General features: G+C 38.0%; 2 protein-coding genes across 8 annotated transcripts in view; one reads left to right on the forward strand and one right to left on the reverse strand.

Annotated features, from left to right (window-relative positions):
• Window positions 1-6,979, reverse strand: part of DCBLD2 (discoidin, CUB and LCCL domain containing 2) — a 243,216-nt gene extending 236,237 nt beyond the window's left edge. The window contains exon 1 of the mRNA XM_075034251.1: window positions 6,955-6,979. The gene's annotated coding sequence lies outside the window, so the exon portion shown is untranslated. The remainder of the gene's footprint in view (window positions 1-6,954) is intronic.
• COL8A1 (collagen type VIII alpha 1 chain) overlaps window positions 6,964-13,956 on the forward strand; it is a 93,381-nt gene continuing 86,388 nt past the window's right edge. For 3 of the 7 annotated variants that reach the window (XM_075034243.1, XM_075034241.1, XM_075034246.1), the window contains exon 1: window positions 6,964-7,085. The gene's annotated coding sequence lies outside the window, so the exon portion shown is untranslated. Of the gene's footprint in view, window positions 7,086-9,766; window positions 9,862-13,956 lie in introns of all 7 variants that reach the window. The other 4 variants (XM_075034245.1, XM_075034242.1, XM_075034244.1 and 1 more) reach the window with 4 other exon arrangements.

A 13,956-nucleotide genomic window follows, 5' to 3' on the forward strand; every position in this document is an offset into this window, starting at 1 on the left:
AGGACTTGTTTCCAGAGTTGACTGCTCTTTTAGAAGCTCAATAAGGTACTTTGAAAAAAAAAAAAAAAAGAAAAAAGAAAAAAAAAAAAGGAAAGAAAACCAAAGAAGTCTATGAAATAACTGTGGTAGTTCTTAACTTACTTGAACTTAGCCTATGGTTCTTGGGAACAAGTTAGCATGGTTTAACGTCTACACTAGAAGACGGTAACGGAAACATTGAACTGTGAATGAAAATCAATAAAAGTAAGACCAATTACAACTTAATAAATATTGATAAAAATAATGGAATCGATGAAACACTTGCAAATGGCATTGAGGTGATAGGCTGTCTTTGCTAAAGACTCCATAGGCCATGCTCTGATCTATTACAGCAAAGTAAGAAGACTGAAAAAGACGCAAGGATTGAAATGCAGCTCCACTGAAATTTGTGTGAGCATTGCCAATCACGTCTGTGCTCACTCCTGTTTTGCCATGGTACAACTGAGAGCAGAAGCTGGCCTGCTTCCTTTACCCCGTATTCTCAGGAGTTAGGATAAATAATACTGTGTCTCCCCCAACACTAAAATTTGATGCAATTTGAAGAAAATGTGGGTTGTTACTACAAGATGTGTTTCAGGTGTTCCCTGCAAAGTTTCCACATGTCTATTTCCAGAACATTTTATGCCCATTTTGACTTTCAAAAAAAATCTCAGTCATTAGACTTTAAAAATAATTTTGCCAATGACCAAATATGCAATAAAACTACTTTTTTCCCAGTCTTGAAAAAAAAAGTTTATGATGTTTGGGATCAAATTCTTATGGTTTTCTCACGAATTACAAGTTACTTTCTCATAATACTAGGCAGTTTGAACATTAATGAAGAGAAACAATCTAATTTTCTGTCTCTATATGACTTCTTTGTGCAGAAGGGGAAAGAATTTATTAATTATGTAACTAAGGTGGCAAAAAATGTGTACTATTTCAAAACTGATTAATTGTGTAGTTGCAAAGTGAGCAATATCTGTGAAATAAGGCACAAGACCTGTGTGGTAGAGATGGATTAGAAAACATGAACATTTTAATTCAAATTCTGTTTCACTCCCTTTTCAACTTTAGTGTCACTGGGCCGAATATTTCCTTTGTTCAGAAATATATTTTCCCAAAGATGCTAAATTTCATTTGAAACAGAGCACAAAATATCTTTCTAAAATAAAAAACCACAATATAATCTTTTGGCAGAGAGATTTAAAAGAAAATATATTACAGCTGATATGTGTGCCACTTGGCTTCATTAAATAAACTTTCAGGAAACTTACTTAGAAGAAAAATACTCAAAACACACACAGAGAATACATAATACTGCCACCAAGCATGTTCTGGTGGAACTGAAGACAAGTCTTAGTTAATCCTCAATCATACATCAAAAGTTAAGACTTCCATGTGTTATCTTGGTTATTTTTCAAAAATGCACAAACACTAGATTTGAATACAGGACAGTGTACCAACATTGCTCATCCCCTGGGCCAATGCCCCAATCTCCTAAATGCAGATAAACTGAAACCCAGCTCATCTGAACTCTTACACAATATCACCTGAGAGAAAACTTACTCAATATTTTTGTACAATAACATAGGACCACTGGATAATTAGGGACCTCATAAGATCTCTAATCAAAACAATTCCCTGCATGAATGAGGATCAGCCATGAGGTCAGAACAGGCTGCTCAGGGCTTTATCCACTTGGTTCCTGAAAGCGTCCAAGGATGGAGCCTGCACAGCCTCACCAGACAACCAGCTCCACTGCCTGATTGCTCTTGCAGGGAAAAAGTTTTTCCTTCTATCCAGACACAACCTCCCTTCTTTAAACTTAGGTCTGCTGTCCTACCACCACTGTGAAGAGTCCGGCTCCACCTCCTCATAGGTACAGGAAGCTGCTGTTTGTTAGGTCCCCCCCAAACCAACTGTTGTCCAGGCTGAACAAGCCTGGTTCCTGCAGCCTCCCCTCAAAGTGCAAATGCTGCAGTCCTGAAGGTGATCCCGGTGGCCCTCCACTGAACTCACTCCAGTTCATTGATACCTTTCTTGCACTGGGAAGCTCAACATTGGACATAGTCTTCTAAATATGGCCTAGTAAGTGCTGAGTAGAGGGGGATAATCATTTTCCCCAAGCTACTGGCTGTGCTGCTCTTATTACAGTCCAAGATACTGTTGTCCTTCTTTGCTGCCATAGCCTACTACTGGCTCACGTTCAGTTTGCTGACTAGCAAGACTCTCCCATTGTTTTTAGCAGAACTGCTTCCCCAGCCAGTGAGTTCCCAGCCTTTGTATGTTCAATTTGGCTTACGCTACATCATATACCTTCTAGAGAAACAGCCAGCCTTTAAGTTAGCACTGCCAAGAGTCGCTCTGTTAAAGTATGTATCTTTTTTCTGGTTTGATATGGTAAGCATCAACATCAGCTAGTGAATCCCAGTGGAAGTTCCAGAGCCGACACACAGATACAGTAATTCAGTAAATATAGGAGATAAATGATGCAATCGTAGGCTGGACTGATTGATCTAATACTAGCAGCTTTGGACTGCATTCCCCTTTCATTGGTGGACACAACAATAAACAGAATCAGCGCAGCCAAGACACACACAAAATGGCATTAGTTATGGCTACAGTATGTTCTGTATCAATTCTTTTCAGGTTTTTTTTTTTCAATTCTGCCTCTATCAGGTTATGTGCTAAAGAATGAACCTTGCCATACAGGAGGAAACATTGCTTGAGGTAGGCATGTATCTTTTAAATGTGCTCCCTCCACAACCACATTCAAGCCTTGGTGTATACTTATCTGGAATGCAAGATCTGCACTTTCAAAATGTATCCTGATTTTGTATCCTGCATTGGATTGGTATACAGTGGTTTTGCAGCTGGACTGTCTGACTGGACCTAATCTATGGACGCAAATCAGACAGATTCTCAGTATCATGCAGAGAAAACACATTTAATTGAGCTGGTACTTTGAAAACTGTTCACTCTTTCCCCTTACTCTCCTCTCTAGGTTTGTGAGTCTTTACTGTAAAAAAACCCAAAAATGCTCTATAAAAACTGCAACACTGTCACATTTAATTCTTTAAAAGGCAAATTTGCTGGAAAGACTTTGGATAAAATTTCCAACGATGGGAAACATGACAGAAGACAGAATGTTGCCTGAAACCATAGGTTAATAAAATATACTACTGGTCAAATGGAGAAATTGTTCTTGTCTTTGGTCCTACAGTAAGATAAGGTGAAAAGAAGAACATATTTGCATGAGGGTTGTGTAGCTTAACAGAAATTTACCTGCAGGCTGTTCAGAATATTTTTTTATCAACAAATGTCACAACAAAACTCTGAAATATCTTCCTCTTTCTTCAATTATGGCATTTTTTAAATTATAGCTGAAATTTGGAAGAGTTAACTTTTACCTTATAAGGTTACTATTACCTGTATTATCCCACTTTACATTAGGAGGTCTCCCTCTAATTCTGTCTGGTTTGTGTTTAAAAAAATGTTGACATCTCAATCTTGATAGCTAATCTTCTGCCATCACCATGCTATCTAACTGTTTGGGGACCCTCCTCCTTTGATAATACCACCAAACAGCAAGTAGCCACCTACCTGAGCTGTTGCTGTGATGCTACATAAATTGTGATTTATTTGCAAAGGTTCAACCTCCCAATCTATTCAGGGTGATTTGTTCTGCATCCACCCCCAATACATTCAGCCACATTATTTTAGCTCAGTTACATTCAGAGCGAACTGAGAGTAATCACTTAATTCCTTTATGGAACAAATGCAGGAATCTTGGCATATCTCCTTTTAAAAGACCTAGAGTGAAATGTCTGTCATTTGCATGGCTATAGTTTTAACCTGTGTTTTAAGGATGATGCCACCTCTGTTAATAATTGTTCTTTGCTATAAACTTTGTATGCTGGAACAAATTTAATTTAATAGAAAACTCACTGAATAGCAAATGTGCATGGTTCCCAAAAGTGTGCTAAAATGATCTATCCAAGTCTAAGGTACTTTCATGAAGTTGATTCCCTTACTAACAGTTCTATTCTGCACTACAGGTGTAGCCCTACCATCAAGTAAAGCAAATACCTGATATAGATTTTGGAAAGCACAGGCTGCCTCAAACAGTTCTTGGAGCCCACTGCAAACCAATCTGGACATTTGGGGGCAAGAATAGAGCAAGAGGGCTAGAGCACTTAAGTGTCTCTTGAAAGAATAACTTCATTTGTAAAAGGCAGATGGAAACTGAAAGGTTGGACATCACTCCTAGTCATGGGAACACAACAACCCTTTCTGCCATGTGTCCACATTGAATTTACTGTCCAGCCTGGCAGTGTGGCCTGAAATCCAGTCAATCTTGTGATGACCTAAATCAAATTTCCCTTAGACTTTTCTGTAAATTTTTCACCTACTAAAAATCACATTAGGGAAGGTAAGCAATGTAGTAACTAGAAAATCCCAGGTCTGTGCCTAATGTTGTAGTCTCATCAGGTAATCTTCCATATATTGCATCATGGTGGTGCTTTGATATAGGTCTAATACTTTTTATCTATTTTTGTGTTGGTAGGTTTATTTAACACTTATAAAGTACTTTAAGATTTCGAGAAGGAAAGAACTAAAGAAAAACATCTTTAATTCTTCTCTTCTAGAAGTGTAAAAAGGTAAGGCTACCTTTGAGTCTGCAGTACAGTAGCACACAAGATTAGTGCACACAACCAACAGAGTATGGAGGAGTTTCACTGAGCTGGCTTGAGTGCTGACTCACTTCTGAGAAGTGAAGTGGCGCTTAGCACTTGAAGTTTAGGGTTAAGAGCTTAAAAAAAAAAAGCTAGCTAGTCCTCTACATTTAAACTTTTGTTCCCAAGGAAAAAAGAGCCTGATCTTTAGAAGGTACTGAGTTTATAGAAGTCTCCACTGATTTTAAAAAGGGACCTACAGAAAGCTCAGCAATTTTGAGACAATAAGAACAGTTTAACCATCAGATAAGGACATGGGTACCTATTTACCCTCTAATTTCTGAAATACTTGACCTAGATTTCTCCAAGTACAAAACCATCTTGTTAGATGTTAATTCTGAGTAGAATTCCAGTTTATGTACATCATTTAATCAATTGAACCATTAGAAGGTGCCATAACTGAACTAATTACATAAACTTATTGCAGTAACTTGTAACTTTGCTTTCCCTATTCCCATGTTACCATTACTTCATATAGCCTTCCTAAAAGCACACTGTAATCTCTTCAGAGCAGAAACTTATTTCTTAATGAGAACTGTAAAAATATACTGAGTGCTACAGAAATGACAAAATAATGAAATAACATGACTTTTTTTCACAATTAGTTGCAATAATGTAAAAATTGCCCTATCCAACAGCAACCTGATACCTGTAAGATATATTAGCAATTTAACCAGTCCTTTTCAGCTTGACAGTTCTAAATCTCACAGAGGCACCAGGGTTATGCAGCTACTTCTGCCATATAACACTGACATCCAAGTTGATGGGTGCTTGATTTGTAAGCCTTTTTCTAAAAAGACAGAAACAAAGTTGCATGCAACTAAGTATGTTCTGATCAACTCACTCAGTACTACTTTTTTTTTTTTTTTCCCCAAATGATCATTATAGTCAAGAGGAAAGGATAAGAAAGATAAGGAAGTGAATGTTACTCTGAGTCCATCATAAGACTTAATAAGCACTCCCAATATAATCATCTTAGGACTTGAGACCTATTTACACTGATCATAGCATACATATATTCAGATCTCAAAATACAGACACAAAAGTCTAACACTGAGAGCAAATTCAGGATATTGACGGAAGTTCCCAGGTTCTATAAGCATCTCATACCTCCTTATCCAGTGACCAGTTTGGCCCTTTAGTGCAAGAAGCAGTATATATCATATCTCATCAGCATCACCTTCACTACAAACTTCCTTATCTCAACTCTGTGAACTCAGGTTCTTATTCATTTTTCTGCCAAGTCCTCCCCGGATTTTAAATCAGGATGCACCTCCTCTAGCCTCTCCCTTGATTTCACACCACTGTCCTCCCCTTTCTGTTCTCTCTTTCTGGCTTTTTCCACTCACTAATGTTCCAATATGACACAGGTTTTACTCATGTATTATGGTAAATAATACAGGCCCAGATGCCTCATGCAGGGACATGTGCAAATACGGAATTAGTGTATTCCAGATGGGTACAACTGCCTGTTTCACCGGCAGGAGCCAGTGTCTGGACACTGTGCCATCCGCTCTTCTGTGCCCTGAAAGCAATGAATGAGTTAAAATGAACAATGAAATTTTACACAGAAACCACCAGGAATGCGTATTCCTACTGGTTTGTCTTTTTGGCTACATTTGCCTTTTGAGAATACCAGTTGGGAAAATTGTTTAGAACTCAGACACAGGGAACAATAAAACTGCTCAGTTTGTTTGTAGATGGAACATGTTACAGCTGCATCAAGGAAAAGCTGGGTAGTTCAGCACAACAGAAACTTAGGAGGATTCCGGAGCTGAGATCTAGTAGATATTTGGAATATAAAGGAAGTTCAATCCCTGAGTAAACAGACAACTTCAAGGATCAAGGGGCTGCTGCTTCATAGCTATCACTTCTTAGAAAGAGAAACACCAGCCTTTATGATAACTACTTTGCATTATTACCTCACTGCTGAAAAACTCCTTCCAAAAGACAAAGTGAGACCTAGTAGCATTATAACTGTAACTGGAATAATTCAAAGATTCAGAGAAACAGAGTAGAAAATCTTTACTTAATTAAATATTTAAAGAAAAAACAACAACAAATATATCCAACACTATTCCTCCTGTAAATGCCACCCAGCTTGCTTTTTCTGCCTCTCTCTGTCCCCAAAGAGCAAAGACCTACCCTACAATGCCTTCTGAAGGCTGTCTGTCTGCTATCCTCTCTGCCCACCTACCATAGGGAGCAGCTCCTCCCACCTGCACATAAAAGCCAAGTGCATGCTACCAGCAGCAGATCAGAGCACTTTCTCAGTCCTCCACTGTTCTGAGCCAGTGATCTTCTCTCCTTGGATCTTGTATACTCAAGGTAAGCTTACTGCTACTTCAGGTTTCTGTTCTAACCAGCTATTGTGAGGAAGTCTTAATGTGAACTCTAGCACTGCCTTGCTGGGTGGTGCTGGCTCCCCCCCCCCCCCTTTTTTTTTTCAGATGTAGTGTCATCTGACATTTAAGTTAGTAAGTCTGTTGTTCTAGCAATGAAATAACAACAGATATTGCTGGGAAACACTGTGTGGCTGGGAAAAGTTCTTCTCTCCCTTTCTGATTTATTTTGAAGAGGTTAGTGTATACCCAGACCAATTCTAACAATTTATTATCCCTCTTAGTAGTCTCCCTCTCAGTCCAAAGTTATCAAAAAAACTACACTCTAAAGCTTCCTTAAATTCTGGTTGAGGAAAAAAAAAACAAACAGCTTAGCGGTAATTTAAGGAAGGAATTGTTTTTTATTACTGTTATTATTATTGACTAGCCAGATTGAGCCGATCTTGGGACTGAAGTGCATCTTCACAGGATTCACTGCCTTTAAAAAAAGTGTGATGGAACTTAAGCCCTCACAGAAGCACAGTAATAATGCTGGTGGAATTCACTATCTGGTACCAAATATGCTTAAAATACACATTTCACAAGCAAAGTTCTGTTTCTTGGAACAACAGACATTGTGTGTCTATGAAATTTCTAGATCAGCTTGTATTATATTTTATCTACAGTTTGCCTACATAGGCATTTCTAATACTAGAGGAAGGAATAGTTAAGTGCTTCAGAGACAGCTACTGAACAGTTGAAACATGAAAAAGTGGTTTGAAAACTATATCTGCACTCCCTCATCTATCCATCCTCACAGAGGTGAATCTATTAGTGACTAGTACCAGTTTCTCATGTTGTGCAAGTCAGTGCACTTCCAACACAAAGTCACCTGTTTAAAGAAATTCCATCATAGAAATCCTAATCCTAGAATGCCTCTCTCCAGTGCTCAGAGAGGAGGGAAAGCATGAACTACCAAAAGCAAGCAGTGAATGCTGTCTGTAAATTTTTTGCTTCTACTCTATGTAATACATCCTGCAGTTAGAGAGTGATATTTTCTTCTTGATAGCTAAACAGTTCTCCAAATTGACTCTTTTTTGTTCTTTCCCCAAATAAAAAGTTTTTTCTAAAAAAGAATTATGTCCACATATAGCTGTACTCACATTAGTTGAAACATTTTAAGCTATAGTACTGTATAACAACTGCAGAACTCTGCTCAAAGTGCCCTTTCCTGCATACTGTATCTAAGTTTTTTTCTGTATTTTATATGTTATCTATTGTAACTAATGGGGAAAAGAAAACACTGCCTTCAGCTATTTGCCTGGAAGATTACATAAGTATCTTTAAAAAAAAACCAAACCCAAACAAAAACCCCAAAACCAAACAAAAACCCAAAAACCAAACAAATGGAAGTATTCAAAAACAAAGTACAGTGCTTTCTATAGCAGGCTTAGAGTAAAACTATTTTTGCATCCAGGTAATCCATATAAATTGCCCATAGAAGACAGGAATAGAGCCCAATGGTTTTCATCATAACTGGCATTCTCTCTCTGAGCTACAAAATTTTATTCCTTAGTTAACATCAGATTTTTATAGCAAACCTCCCTTCCCTCTCCAAAAACACCCCTCTTGTAAAACACAGATACGTGATTTTAAGTGTAATGCATACAGAATTTAGGTCTACAATCTGGCAGTAAAGCCTCACTGTTCACACAGAATTTTACTCTATCAGATAAATCAAAATTTCTAACAGAACAATTTTCAAGAAAAAAAAAAATTTTAAGTGCATTTGCCACAGGAAATTTGTACACGGTAAAATACCTTTTATTAAAGCCTGCTGTGAAATGCAATGTTTTGGCATCTGAAAAATGGATTGCAGGACATATTAAGAAAACTCTATTCAAAGGAATGCGTCTAATTTAGATCAGAATCTCCTCTGAGCAATTTCTCTCTTAGGCTGAGTAGGTAATTCAGCTTAGCATCACTTTGCAGCAGGGGATGAAGGGAAACTGCACCCAGCAGGTCTCCAAGAGAACTTAGATGTCTAGGAATGCATTTATTGACTTCTGTGCTGATCTGAAACTCCTTTTTATAAGATCAAAGCATACTAATATTAAGATAAAAATACTGTCATTTTAAAATAGCACTACAACCACAATTAAAAAAAGTAAATCAGTGGGAGAACGATGAATTCAGATTTTTTGAGTAATGACCATAACATTTTAAAATAACAGAATAAAGGTGAAGAGACTATAGTAATTTTTCAGCCACAGACTAGTTAAGTGTTAAGCAGGCATGCTCAGCTATTTCTCCTGGTGGTTGTGCTAAGGTTTTTTAGGTGTTCATTTAGGGCACTAATGCCCACTTAAGCCACTAGTGTAATTCCCACTGCTGTCAAAAGTGTTACACTAGATACAGATACACTAGAAACACAGGATAAACATATCACTGTCTGCTTATTTATGCATAGGCCTGCAGCTATGACTGCTTGTGAGACATTCTGATCTTCATGAATTTATTTTCACCCACTTCTCTGAGAGGCAGAGATATGTTTTCCTCTGGCCATGCTGATACTAAATACATGGACTGTTTTGTTTATAGTCCCAGTGAAAATTCATGGTAGAGTCAGATTTAGCTCTCCTGGGTTCCAGTACAGCACTTTAATCCCATTCTTCATTTTGTACTCAGCCTTATGAATTCCACCCCTTTGCAGCTGATCTGTCTTTGCATGACTCTTTTGGGCTGAACAGCAGGGAGAATTCCAGTGACAAACCTTGAGAGAGGTAATTTACTCCTAACACTTTTGAACTTTCTGTGAAACCCTTTACAAATCCCTTTACAGGATTTGCAAATCATTCTTGGAGGGGGTAAATAAATAAATAAATAACCAAAAGACCACCTCTTTCTTACCCTCTGTGGTTAGAGACCAACCCACTCTTGGCAGGATGAGCAAGCCGAGATCCACTGCCATGGACCACAAATGATGGCCAACATCTAACTATAAGAATTCAGTCTTGGTAACTCAGTAGCAGTAAAGAGCTCAAAGAGAAGCACATGGTACTTAAGCAAAATTATTCAACTGGATCTTGTATGGCATGTAGAATATATTCTTCCTTTCTTTTCTACATTTGCTATCATGTGCCACCTCTATAAACATATAGGATATAATTTCATACCCATTAAAACAAACAAATGACACACACACCCCCAAACCCACCAGCTTTGCCCTATCCCTTTAGTTTTTAACCCTAGAGCTAATTTACGAGGGTACAGACTCCTAATTGCTCCCGTGGCCTTGCAAATACTGCATTTAAAAAAAAAAGAAAAATTAGCACATTCCAACACTTGATTTCTAGAGTAATTGCCCTAGCAATGGAGGCCTTGTCTCTTATTCTTTTAAATTGAAAATTACCACTAAGCATGCATTGCTCATAGATAAAATAGTGAATGTGTGAGAGGTAACTGGAGGAGTAGCAGGAGTGATAAGGACTAGAAAAAGAACCATTAATGGTCATGTCACCACCTGCCGTAGAAGGTAGGACAATTTTCATACATCCATAGGCACATTTACAAGGCAGAATTTTCTGCCCACTTACTCTGTCTTGCTATATATCTCAGGGGAGGAAAGATTAAGTTTTATCCCTGAAGCTTAAATATATCCCTATATTTTCCATTACTTTTTTGGCCTTCCAATTATTCTAAGCCCTGGGTTCTTTCCTTCTACAGGGAGATAATTTTCACTAATGTCATATTTCTAAAAGAGCAATGGTTCAATGGAGTTATTGTAGTGAGGCACAAGAAAAGACAAAAACATTAAATGTGGCTTGTTCTGTCTGATTAAAACCAACAAATATCTGTATTTAACTGTATAAAAGTTTCTTACTTTTGCCACTTACACCTTCTAGAGTTTTGTTTAAGTGATGTTGCCTTTTTTGTGGCTTTCCCTACAGAAAGTGAGATCTATTCTTTTGTGCTAACGTAATTCTCCTTCAGCAAAAGTTGTGGAGTTATGTGTGTTTAAAAAGATAATGAAGAGTCCTGGTTCTGAAGCCTTTTGTGGGTCTTGTGCAATAACTGTGCCTATTCTCTGTACACATCAGTAAACAATTGTGCTTGGTCTCCCTGTACTCCTGAAATGTTGGATGTGTTTCTGTAATTGTCTTGATGTGTAATGAATTTAATGTCTCATAATTGCACTGCAGGGGATTAATACCACTATGCAGTCTAGGGACATCTTTTGATGATTAAAAGTTCTTCATGCAAGTCCATATTTTATAGCAAAAGCAAGATGAATGTAAGTCTGTTGCTTCTTGAATGGCAGGTGAAACTGTTGAGGGGTTTTCAAAAGGGAGTGAGAATCAGTGCCCTCTCTTGGTTAGAAAAAATATATAAAGCAGCCCTATGAGAGCGTTTATCAGTTCCCTCTGCTGGCTACAAAGCCCACAGCCAGATGAGCAGCTGTGTTTGCGGAGGCGAAGGTCTTAAGTTCTATTCCCAGTGCTGCGTGCATGCGGTAAACTGATGACTGTGGTGTCTGTGCACGTATGTGGACATCATTCTTTATAGGGTCTCATCAACAACTACACTGAGTTCAACATGAGGGCACTCAAAAATAATATGGAGTTCCTGGGAGGTAAAAAACTTTCCACTTAAGATTTGAGAAGCATGCTAGCAGCTATGCCTTTCATAATACTACGCAGCTAGAGCATCCTTCTGTCATGCATCATATGCACACCTTGCTTGTTCCACCTCTTCACGAAAAGTGTGTGTGTATGTGTGTGTGTGTGTGTTCATTACACTCAGTTTAGAGACATCTGGCCAGTTATCACAAATATTCTTGGCAATCCCAAATTGTAACACTTCAGAATGTCAGCTTCTGAGAACTCCACATTTGCAAAAAAAAGAAATAAATGGTACCAACAAGAACGCTCCAACCTAAAAAATCCCCCACAAATCAAAACAAAACTGAATAAGAACCTAACTAGTTCTTTTCCATTCTTGTAGTGAAAGGCCTGTATAATCTTGTTATGCAACTGGAGAAACAGGTCATACAATTTATGCAGTCACTCTGAAATAAAGTTGAGATGAGAAAAATATACTGCACACTTAAGAAACAGTTTCTACTTTAAATAAATATTCATAGCACTAAAAATCACAAACTCCTGGGTCAGGTATGCCAGTTCACTTCAGCTCCCAGGAATCTATCACAGCAACATACAGGATACATATAACCTATCCTATTAAAGGGAGAATGAGTCAAAACTAACAGCTTGACATACTAGATATCAAAGGTATCTTAAAAGCCAGATTTTTGAAACATCTGCAGCATATGTTTCTTGCTAACTAAAAAATCAGCCACTCTTTCCAGACCAACATACTGCTGCATTCTTCTCTCTGAAAGTAAGAAGTGGACAGTAGCACACTGTAGACTTGCATAGGGAACTTGAAGCAAAGCATTTGTCCATTTTTGCAATTGAAAATTCCAGAGAGCAAAACAAGTTTCTAACAAAACCCAGTGTCATGATGTGAAGCAACAACACATATATATATACTACACTACAGTCTCTGAAATGGAGATGCTTACATTGCCTCTCATTTACTCAATGTAATTTTCAAAGGGACAGAATGGATGATGGCACAGCCCCAGGGACACTTATACCAAATACAATCAACTTACCACTGAAGAAATCTAGTATTCAAGTCTGCTTACGCCAGCACATGACTTACCTCTAGTCTGCCCTTCCATTCTTCCCACCATGTGTGGAGCTCCAGTGAATGCAGAGTATCAGAACAAGGGTCTTTTATGTGGCTCAGAGAACAGAATTTCTCTTTCAGCTTGCCTTAAAAAAAAAAAAAAAAAAGAAAGAAAGAAAAAGGAAAAGAAGGTGTTCAGATATTTCCCAGTATTTCGTTGTAAATTAATTAGATTATATTAGTCCAACTCTCAGTTGATGGACATTAATATAAAACACACAACTGGGACCCTTGCTGGCAAATCTCAGCAAAAAGTCAAGATGTAGTTACTTTAGGTCAAAGTCGAGCAATAAAAGCAGGCTTGTGAGAAAAGTTTATGTTGCCAGCATTGATACGTGTCACCTGTACTATAGGTAAAAAGGAAATAAGTGAAGAGTAGTTAAGCAAGTGCATCCCACAAGCACTAGCATTCACACAAAACGTATTTTAGAAAATGAAGGAAAAAAGACAACACTCAGTACTTATTTCCTTTCAGTCAGTGGCTTGAATTGAATTTACCATAGTAGCACATCACATTGTTCGCTGCAGAAAAATGCAAAGCTTGGGCCTTTAGGAGTATGTCTCTTGTGCTTTACTGGTTCCAAAAATGTCAGTGCTTGTCAAAGTGTTTTTGAAATAAAACCAAAACCATGTTAATAAAATGAACTTTCCAAGACAATGCTGGCCAAAACTGATTCTTAGATTTATTTTCAGTAATAAACTGCCTCTGTGGTTGCTGAGTTGATAGGGAAAAGGATTTAAAGGGCCAAAGCCAAGTTCTGGTTAACTTAAAGAGGGTAAAAAAAAGAGCTGTCAAACAGGGCACAAGCCCTCCAATGAATGGAAAGACTTTTGCTGAGGGTGGACAGAGCTTAGTAGAATCCAGCTGTGCTCTCAAAAATGGCTGTAACCATTACTAGGCTCCACTTGAATGTATTTTGAGACTGGAATACTTGTTGTGGGTACTATTTCTGATATGCTGCTGTAGATTACTGGACAAGACTCGGTACTTTAATGTAGAATTCACAGGCTGAATGTCAGTTCACAGGAGCTACCCTGCCTATTCATTAAACAGTAATTCCCTACATGAATTAAAAAGGCAACAACTGCAAGGATTCTGTCCCATCCTATCCCAGCCTTCCAGA

Source organism: Buteo buteo, chromosome 8 (genome assembly GCF_964188355.1).
Source record: "Buteo buteo chromosome 8, bButBut1.hap1.1, whole genome shotgun sequence".
Taxonomy (NCBI): domain Eukaryota; kingdom Metazoa; phylum Chordata; class Aves; order Accipitriformes; family Accipitridae; genus Buteo; species Buteo buteo.